Here is a 10551-nt window from a genome sequence, read left to right as displayed (position 1 = left end):
CTAACCCTAACCCTAACCCTAACCCTAGGGTTAGGGTTAAAGCAAATTTAAAATGAAAAAAGCAAATAAAACGAAGAATCGTTTGTTTATGTAGTCGGCACTTAATGTATATCGACTGAATGGACGTCAGTGATTGGTTGAAATTATCGAAATAAGACAATTTTTTACATGAAATAAATTCGAATACAAAAATATTTTTCTGTTCTATAACACAAAATAGATAAGTATACGAAGTTTGAAAGTCTTTCGGTACCAAAAACACTACGTAAAACATTAATGAAAAATGTGGCCCCCGTTTTAAAAAAGATCCTGAGGATCATCCTGTTTTTATAGTGCTGTATAAGAAAGAATGCGTAAACAAATGTTTTCCTTCTTCAAAGTAGTGTAGTGTGGTTTGAGGGAGACTTGGCTGTTCTTTCTAACATGTCGAGCGACAGCAGAACGGCTAAGGTTGTTACACAAAGAAAGTTGTTACGTAAGGTCGTTACACAAACACCACACGCAGCGTTTGATTGATGCAAAGACACGCGTCTGATGGGGCCAAAACAGAAAGCTGTTGTTACACAAATTATTCAACTCTACTACACAGGACAAAACAGAAGATAAAAAGGAAAAAAAAAAAAAAAATACAGTGTTGGTAAGAAAAATCACAAGGGGTTTGACAGAAAGGCTGTCACACAAATATACAATATTGTTACACAAACATGCAAAGTTGTTTTAGATAAAGACACGTGCTTGATGTACTAGAGACCATAAAAACGCAAGGATGTCGTCACACAACTATCAGCGCCTGCTTCACAAAACCATACGAAAAGGCGCAAGAGTTTTGACAGAAAGACATAAAAACGAAGGCTGTTCCAGTAACAAAAAAATAAAGATGGCGGAACTTATACATTCAAAGACGATGAACATAGGGCGAAGGTTGTTATATCAGACGCATAACGAGCTAACGAGGAAGCCTCTACACGTAACTTGACCTATTAGAAACAGTAGCTATATCTCCCCCAAATCACTCTCAAACACCATGTAAAAGAAAACATTGAATAATGTAGCGCCTAATGTAGCATCAAGGTCACAGCTGGAAGGCTTTTGATCATAGCGATCATCAAATCGTGTTGGCCTGGGGCTAAACGATAACATCAATACACTATTATAGAAACAAACAATGTTTTCTATGACGATTTTTTTTCTCATGTCATTAATTCTTATTTGGTTTGTTTTATTATACCCAGAGTTCACGTATCGATTAACTCCTCTGTCATTGGTTTTCAAGAAAAAAAAAAGACCCAACCCTACGAGAATTTAATGGGTTAGGTGACTGCTGACCAATATTGACTAATTGAGTGAAAATTGATACTTAATACTACTACTACTACTACTACTACTACTACTACTACTACTAATAATAATAATAATAAAGTCGATAGATATGACAGGTTAGCTTGGGAAGTTAAGCAGTTGTGGTCGATGAAAAAGGTAGCAGTAGTACCAATAATTGTCGGAGCCCTGGGAACAGTGAGCAAAAATGTCAAGAAGAACGTGGAACAAATAGGGGTTGCAATAAGGGTGGAGCACTTGCAGAAAACAGCACTGCTTGGAACTACTCGAATACTCCGGAAGGTACTCGAAAAATAAGAGGTGTTACCTTAGTTCACTGGAAATGAACAGCTGATACCGTAGTGCATCTCCAGCGTTAGAAGCTGTGCAAAGGCAATAATAATAATAATAATAATAATAATTTCAAATATTATTATTATTATTATTATTATTATTAGGGGAGGTCCCAGCAGATAGTCATGAACCCCTCTTTGGATGTCCGGGCTCTGGGAGAACCCACGCCTAGTGCCCGGAAACTGAAAGAAGCCTGGTATATATATATAAATTAGTATGTGTGTGTGTGGAGACGTGTAGCCTAGTCATTAGGGTGTTGCACTCACGATTGCCAGATGGTGAGTTCGATTCCCGGATCGGGTAGCGTGTTGTGTTCTTGAGCAAAGCGTTTCATTTCACGTTGTTCCGGTCTACTTAGTTGGTAAATGGGTAACCCACCGACGGAAGGGTCTTCCAATCACGGGTAATTGTTGGCCTGTTCACCCACCCAGCGGGGTGGTAACAGCCCAAGACTAAAAATAATGCCAAGCGTATTGTGACCATCGATGTATAACATCCGATAATCTGGTCAATACCGTGCTATATATATGTGTGTGTGTGTGTGTGTGTGTTTGTGTGTGCGTGTATATATAAATGTGTATGCGTGTGTGTTGGTGTATGTGTGGGTGTGTGCGCAAATGCCTACCTACGCTGATGAACACACATACACAAAACAAAACTAACAATTATGACACCTACACACCAAACACACGTTCCTCACAAACAACAAAATGAGGTTGCAGCAAATTCAATGATTTTTTTTTTCTTTTTTCAGAGCCAGACAAATAAAATGAATTTAACTGTAAAATAAAAGAAATTTTCAAACACAATTAGAAAACAACACACACACACACACACACACACTCACACAGCTTCAACCTCAACCACTTTCAATGGCGGGTGTGGTTAAACTAAAAATTAAAAGATATTGATTGTATGTAACAATATATATTTTCGACAAAAAAGAAAACAAAATAATAGAGGAAAAAGTCTAAACGGTGCCTTTTTTATTTTCTATTTTTTTTTTCAACTTCACACGGATTAGACGCCAACTTCTAAACTAGAGGCGACTGCAAGCAAGACTGGAAGTCTATAGATTCGGAGCTGACTCTATGTACTGCATATCTCACATATGAGCACATACATAACACGCTTGTATATATATATATATATATATATATATATGTGTGTGTGTGTGTGTGTGTGTGTTCACATGTCTATACACACAGTCGCACATATAAATATCGCATATAAGAATCTCGCGCACACACATGCACGCGTGTGTGTGTAAATATGTCTGGGAGTAGGCTGTTAATGGTCTCTGTTAACCGCCCCTTTTTAACTAACAGCATTACAGAATCTGGCACCTTAACAGTCGTACCACCTGTGTATGTGTGTTTTTGTGTTTTTTTCTGGTATATCTTCAGCACCTTCATTCTGTCTCTGTGAGAAATACACACACACTCTCTTCTCTCTCTCTCTCTTTCCATATATATATGTGTGGATGTGTGTGTGTGTGTAACGAAAGTGAGTTTGAGAGGCTGCAAGACTGGGAGGTACCTCATCTTCTTCAACGTGTACACCTCCACACCCGCATCAATAAATGCAATTGCTAATAAACGTCTGCTTTTCTAACTCGACGCTGAAACACCTCACACCTGTCACCTCGCCCCCCCCCCCGCCAACTACCATCACCAATTATCGTCTGGGCCGACCAGCGAACGGCTTTATGGAGACGCTTGGCGTGCTAGAAGTAATAGCCAAACCCTCTTCATGTTGAAGAACAGAAAAAAGAGAGAGAGAAAAAGAAACAAGAAGAAAACATTAGACAATGCAGATCATAGATCTTGTATGATCAATGCGAATCTAGAGTTAATCAACAACAACAACATCGTTTAGACTTTATTCATTATGCGTCAATCATTAATGGGACCCTACACCTCCGTACTATCCCCCACCCCACCTTCATCTTCACCATTCAAACCAGCCGATGCACCTTCGTGTTCTTCATTTTGTTAAGCCATCTTTGATGCCAATTCTCCTTGTGGGTGCATGGTAAGTACTTTGTTTCCAAACCACATGGATTTCGAGTTCAGTTCCATTACGTTACACTTCGACCAAGTGTCTTCGATAATCCCTTAGCCTTGTGAGTGGATTCGGTAGACGGAAACTGAAAGAAGCCCGTCGTAAACATCTGTGCGTGCGTGCGTGCGTGCATGCATGGATTTGTGTTTGACCCACACCACCACCGCTTGACAACCGGCGTTGGTTTGTTTACGTCATGTAGCTTAGCGGTTCGGTTCGAAATAGACCAATATAATAAGTACCAGTGTTAAATAAATATGTACTGGGGCTGATTTCTTCAACTAAACCCTTCAATGCGGTGCCCCAGCATGGTCGCAGTCCACTGACAGAAAGAAGTAAAAGATATATATATATATATGTGTGTGAGTGTGTGTGTGTGTGTGTGTGTGTATGTTAGATATGTATATTATTTTGATTTCTATGCCTTAATTTATTTTCAGTTTATACCATTCATATACGCATATTATGCATTCATAGAATGTGCCTTATAAACGCATTTATATATACACATCTACATATATACACAATGTGCCTCATAAATTTCTCAGATTTTTAATTAGAGTCCAATATCACATGCTGATTTACTCATCGGTGTGTGTGTGTGTTATACGTATATCAACACACACACACACACACACACACACTGAATGAAATTTGGTCGGTCATGGAAGAAATGCCAGTTAATTACATCTTACTAAGACAAAGTCTGCAGCATTCAAATCTATCTGCCAGTCTATATATCGATCAGGCTGTGCGTGATCGGAAGATGTTAATCGATATCTACGAAAGTGACCGACAAAGAAGATTGGAGAAGAGAGTTAGATTCATTGAGACGGGTTGATGAGGTATATAAGGGGGGAAAGAATAACAAAGCTGACAAAAAGAACAATTATAGAAAGGTGAAAGAAAGAAGTGAGTTCCGTTGAGGAGAGAGAGAGAGAGAGAGAGAGAGAGTAAAAGAGAGGTAGATATAGTGATAAGGAAGATGAGAGCGGTGGTGGGAGGAGTGGATGATAAGGGGGTTGCCAGCGAAAATCTGAGAAGTGAAATGTAACCAGAGTGAAGAGAGAAAAAGAGACAAAGAAAAATGAACGGCAAATACACAACGAACGCGCGCGCGTGTACGTGTGTGTGTGTCCGAGTTAAATTCGTCAGAGATAAAAGGATATTGACTACTTTTAAGAATCTGGAAGGAGAGACCTGGGAAATAAATTCAGAGGGCCTGATAGGTTTATTTTTAGGATGAAACCCCTGTAATACGTCTCGGGCCCACGAACCAAATTAGAAAACTTCTTAGCATACATGTGTGTGTGTGTGTGTGTGTGTGTGTGTGAGATAGATAGATAGATAGATAGATAGATAGATAGATAGATAGACAGACAGACAGACAGACAGACGGAATAAGAGAGAGTGAGAGGTAGTAACATCGACATGAAAACGTATTTAATAATAATAGCAATCCTTTCTACTATAGACACAAAGCCTGCAATTTTGTAGGTTGGGGGTGGGGTAGTGGATTACACCAACTACAGTGCGTTACTCGTACTTAATTTTATCAACTCCGAAAGGATGAAAGGCAAAGTGGACCTTGCCGGAAATTGCACTCAGAACATAGCGACATGCAAAAATACTGCTACCCATTTCGTCCAGCGTGTTAACGATTGTGCCAGCCCGCCGCCTTTTTAATAATAATGATGATAATAATAATAATAATAATAATAATAATAATAATAATCCTTCAGTGTTTCACTGGTAGTTAATTTATCGACCCCCGAAGGAATGAAAGGTAAAGGCAACCTCGACGGAATTTGAACTCAGAACGTAACGACGGGCGGACTAACCGTTAAGCATTTCGTCCGGCGTGCTAACGATTCTGCCAGCTCGCCACCTTTTAGATAATAATAATAATAATAATAATAATAATAATAATAATAATAATGATCATACTGCTAAATAAAAGAGGTGCTATGGCACGTATGCAGCTAAAATTACTTGATCTGTTATCCCAAACACACTATCGTTTTATTTAATGTTACACGTTGTATAATTAGTGTGTTGTGTCATAATTAGTGTTGTTGAGTGGTAGTTCGTATATTTATTTTTTTTTAAAGCATTTTGAATTAAATGCAAATATTTCTCATCTTCCTCTATTATTAGTATTTGTCCTTTCTAATTCATCTCTCTTATTCAATCCACCTCTCTCTCTCTACATTTTCGCCGACAAGAATCGTCAAACAAGGAAAGAATATGTAAAGGTGTTTTTGTCGTCTTTTTTTTGCACTTCAAAACTCCACCAGTATTTAATAATCGCTAACCAATACTACCAATAATAATATACCGTAACCATTTACTATCACCACTACCATGACGACGACTATCACCACCACCACTACTACTACTACTACTACTACTACTACTACTACTACTGCTGCTGCTGCCGTCAACACCATTGCCAACTGTGCAAGCAAACTTTCAAACTAGTTGACAGTAAAGAAACTATATATATAAAATAAAAAGAAGGCAAATAATGAATGAATGAAAGCGAAATAGACAGAGAAAAGAAAGAAAGAAAGACGAATTAACCTTCTCCGCCCTCAACACCATAACAAATCACTACTGTAATTTATCATGAAGACAATGGTTGCTAAGATACGCCGCTTTTTGGTCAGTTATCTCCGCCATTTTGTCTTATTTCCCTTTCTCTCTCCCTCTCTCTCTGTGTCTCTCGCTCGCCTTCCGTCTCTCTCTTACGCTTTCTCTCGCTACATTTTTACCATCAGATTTTCTCTTCTTTCTTCAGAAAAAACAAAAAGAAAGAGAAGGAAGATAACCGAACTAAAAAAACAAAAACAATAACAATAATAATAATAATGAAAAAATAACTTTAACAGAAAACCAAGCAACTTTGTTTTCCTGTCAATTTTGTTCGGTTCAATGAGAAGAAATGCGGGTTGTTTTGTAAAGTGAGAGCCGGATGTTACGAATGGTGATGATGCAATTCTCTCTCTCTCTCTTTCTCTCTCTCTCTCTCTCTTACTCTCTCGCACACACACCCCCTCCTATTTCTTGTATTGTCTTAATGTAAATTACTTTGCTTGCTTGCTTATCCGACGATAAACACCTCAACTGATAGACACACACACACATTACACATTCGAGTAAAAGTATATAAATTGCACAGATCCACGAACATATACGCCTAGACATTTGAAACTCACACAAGAAAACTGACGTTCAGAGGTTCAGTTCCAGCTAAGAGCCTCTCGTAATCAATCAATTCACCAAAGTCACTGGAAACAGCAATGTAAACGCGTTTATCGAGTCGGGACTGGTTTTTGGTGTAGCCCACACACACGTGGTTTGTGAGACCAGTGTTGTTGTTGCTGTTGTTGATGGTAGGGTGTTATATACACTTAGAGATGATGTCTGTGTATAAGCTCTTAGTGACGATGCTGCAGTTACCAATGTGCGACGATTCAAGTACTGATGTAGATATTGCTAGTAGTAGTAGTAGTAGTAGTATTTATATTTATTGTTTATTTTCTCTATTACCACAGGGCTGCGTGTACGTAAGAGGAAAAGTACTGCTGCTGAACCGACTACAAGTGCATGATAGGTACTCGATTTATGGACCCTCGGAACGAATGCGATGTCCAGTTCACATCGGGCAGAATCTGAATGAAGCAATTTAGGCCCGGCGGCACTTTGTCCTTTTTCTGTTACTTCGCAACCAACTACCCCCGTTTCTTACACTGGCTGGCACAGGCCACAACATTTTTTTATCGACCCTGGAAAGATGAAAGCGAAAACCAAACCAGCCGGATATGAAACTCACAAACTAAAATGATAGGCATTACTTCGTTTTGGTGCGTTTTCTTTATCTACCTGTGTTTTTTATATCTGTCGATCTATTTCTTTCTATATTTTCTGATGCATACCATTAAGTAAATGGTTGAGGACTCGAACGTAGAATACGTAAGTCCATAATTGGGAAGTATTGACCGTACTACCATCCCACCACATCGATCACCTACCTAGTCATTTTTTTCTTTCGCAAAAATAATTCCAAAAGCAACCGGAAACCACTCTACTTTAAGAAAATAAAGAACCTGGATTAAAAAACGGAAAAAACTAAAACTAAAACTGAAATAAAAGACAAAAAACAACGAACAAAATTCAGCAACAATTCTTGTTTTGTTTTATTTAATCTTTTGCACGTTTACTAATTACAATTATTGCTGTTTGTTATTTACAAAAAAAATTGTTTGTCTGATGGTGAATTTGCCATACAATAACCGAAATGGTTCGATTGAAAAGCATAAAACCACACACATAAAAAAAAGGAACTATTTATAAATGCTATGGATAAGCAGTCGATCTAATTAATTATTCAGAGACTAAAAGGTAATTTAGCAGTTGTTGTGGGGAGAGGGTAAGTTTTTGTTGTTCTTGTTGGTAGTTGATTGGGTTAAATCTATTGTTGTTGTTGTTGGTAGTGGTGGCGGTGGTGGTGCTGACGGCGGAAGAGAAGGTTGTGTCTGCCATTGGTGTTATTGTAAGTGTTGTTACTGTTACTCGAATGTCAACCTTCAAGCACACGTGATCAATTGTCAGTGGTACCAAACCCATCGTTTTATCAGAGGTATTCCGTCTAGGATTACATTATCCAATGTGCCCTGCTTTTTCCTCCAAGCTGATGGGGTGTAATTTCAAGGAAGTGTGGCTGTAATTTTCAGCAAGTCGAGCCATCACGAAGAAGCGATCTCGTTGTTAATGGTTAAGTTTAGAGGTGGAAATCAGTCTCCAGTGGTGATGGCTTCAAGACGGGCAGACCTAGTGTTGGAAGTTGATGGTTAAATTCGAAGTAGGATCACAATGTGAACTGTGGCAAGAGAGAGAGAGAGGAAGTGGAAAGGAAGTACAGGGTGGTGTGTGTGTGTGTGTGAGAGAGAGAGAGAGAGAGAGACGGGTAAGAAAGTATGTGTGTGAGAGATGGAAGGAGGTAGAAATGTGAGTGTATAGGTATCAGTGTGTGAGAGCGAGAGGTGGTGGTAGTGAGTCCTAATTAAGATGCTACGGGCATTTAACAAATCAACATTTAAACAGCTCATTGAAGAGTTTAGTGAGAAGATTTGCTGAGAAGTGTAAAATAATCCAACGTTTCAGACAGTTGTCCTTCTTCGAAGTGAGAGAGAGATGGGGGATGAGGATCTTACTATTTGGGTTGCAGAATTGCGAATGGGAATATACAAATCAAGGACTGGCATGGAAGAATTGATATAGAAAGAGACGATGGAAATCAATAAGAGACGCTGTTAGTGATGTGGAAGAGTGTGGGAGGTGTATGATTGAGAAAGTAAGATATGAAAGAAAGGTGGTCAGAGTTTGTAGCAGGTTCTGGAGTTTTAGATTTACATGCAACAATTTAAAAGTATTGCAAGCATAGCATTGTAGAATGAACAGGAATCGTTGGCATTAACAGTCTATTTGTTTTAAAGTATTTGGTGACGTCCTGAGTTCAAATCTCGCTACGGTCGATAAAACAAAGACCAATTAAGCACTGTAGTCGATTTAATTGTTCAGATCCATGCTTGCATGTGTGTGTGTAGTATATAGATATATGCAAATGTTGTGTCACACTCTAGAGGCGGTTAATCTGAAGTGATGCGCGTGAAAGATGTTCGTCAATGCGTGGATAGGTGATATCAGGTGCACACGTGCCAAACTTTTGTGTGTGTGTATGTGTGACGGAGAGAGAGAGAGAGAGAGAGAGAGAGAGAGAGAGAGAGAGAGAGAGAGTTCTCCTATCTGGGCTAAATTAACACAATATATGACTGTTAAATATGTCATCACCTAAGAGAGAGGAAGAGAGAGAGAGAGGAGGGGTGTGTGTGTGTGAGTGCGTACGTGTACATTCAAGTGATTGTCTATATGTATGCGAAGAAAAGAATGAAACAGGTCTTAAGTTTGTATGAATGTGCACTCAACTGTATAAAATGTAAGCATTCGTACGGGTCTCTAAGAGAATGTGATGATGATGTGTGTGTTTTATATACCTACATAATTTTCCTTTCTCACCCCCCGCTCCTCTCTCTCACTGTCACACACACACGCGCACATTTTCCTTAATATATACAGCCGTTCAACTAACACAGCACTTTTGTTGAACGGCTGTGCTATATATAAAAATAGTTCGAACTGAAACACCGATAAAAGTACGTGAAAGTGAGTTACGTGCTTTTACATTGTGAGGTCAAATCCTGCCAAGTATTAATGAACAGCTGTACGTTGGTTATTTGTAACGGTGTCGCAAAACCCCCAAATGAGCACTTGAATAGTATTAGACAGGATGGTGTAATCGGTTTGGAAACCCTATTGTAGACAGACAGATAGAGCGATAGACTGATGGTAGACGGGCAAAGAGACAGGTAGAAACCAGGGTCAAATTAATCGCACCTCATTCTTAGTCTTCAATTAGAATTTGTTTCACATCCAGAATGTTGTAGATGAATACTGGTTTCAAATTTGGCATACGGCCAGTAATTTCGGTGAAGGGATTAAGTCGATTACATCGACCCCCAGTAAGATGAAATGCCTCGGTGGTGTTTGAACTCAGAACACAAGGACGGACGAAATGTCGCTAAGCATTTTGCCTGGAGTGCTAACGATTCTGCCAGCAAGAAGCCACTATAGATGGCGATTCAGTGCTTGACTGGTGTTATGATTTTTAAGGACTCTGAAGGCACGAAAGGTTAAGTTGACCTCGGTGGGATCTGAACTCAGTACATAAAGGGGACTGTAAAGAAAAAGTGATCG

General features: G+C 39.1%; 1 protein-coding gene and 1 long non-coding RNA gene across 12 annotated transcripts in view; one reads left to right on the top strand and one right to left on the bottom strand.

Moving 5' to 3' along the window:
* LOC106867583 (zinc finger homeobox protein 3) overlaps positions 1-10551 on the bottom strand; it is a 502463-nt gene that overhangs the window by 158272 nt on the left and 333640 nt on the right. The gene's annotated exons all lie outside the window — the stretch shown is intronic.
* Positions 5890-7921, top strand: LOC128249701 (uncharacterized). 2 transcript variants are annotated; one of them, XR_008265822.1, is made up of 3 exons: positions 5890-6399; positions 6536-6721; positions 7293-7921. It is a non-coding gene; the product is annotated as an uncharacterized LOC128249701 (long non-coding RNA). The 2 variants fall into 2 exon arrangements; XR_008265821.1 differs by lacking the exon at positions 5890-6399 and having other exon boundaries at positions 6478-6721.

The sequence above is a fragment of the Octopus bimaculoides genome, chromosome 17, assembly GCF_001194135.2.
Source record: "Octopus bimaculoides isolate UCB-OBI-ISO-001 chromosome 17, ASM119413v2, whole genome shotgun sequence".
NCBI lineage: Eukaryota > Metazoa > Mollusca > Cephalopoda > Octopoda > Octopodidae > Octopus > Octopus bimaculoides.
The sequence above is the reverse complement of the archived record's forward strand: the minus strand, read 5'-3'. Positions and strand labels throughout refer to the sequence as shown.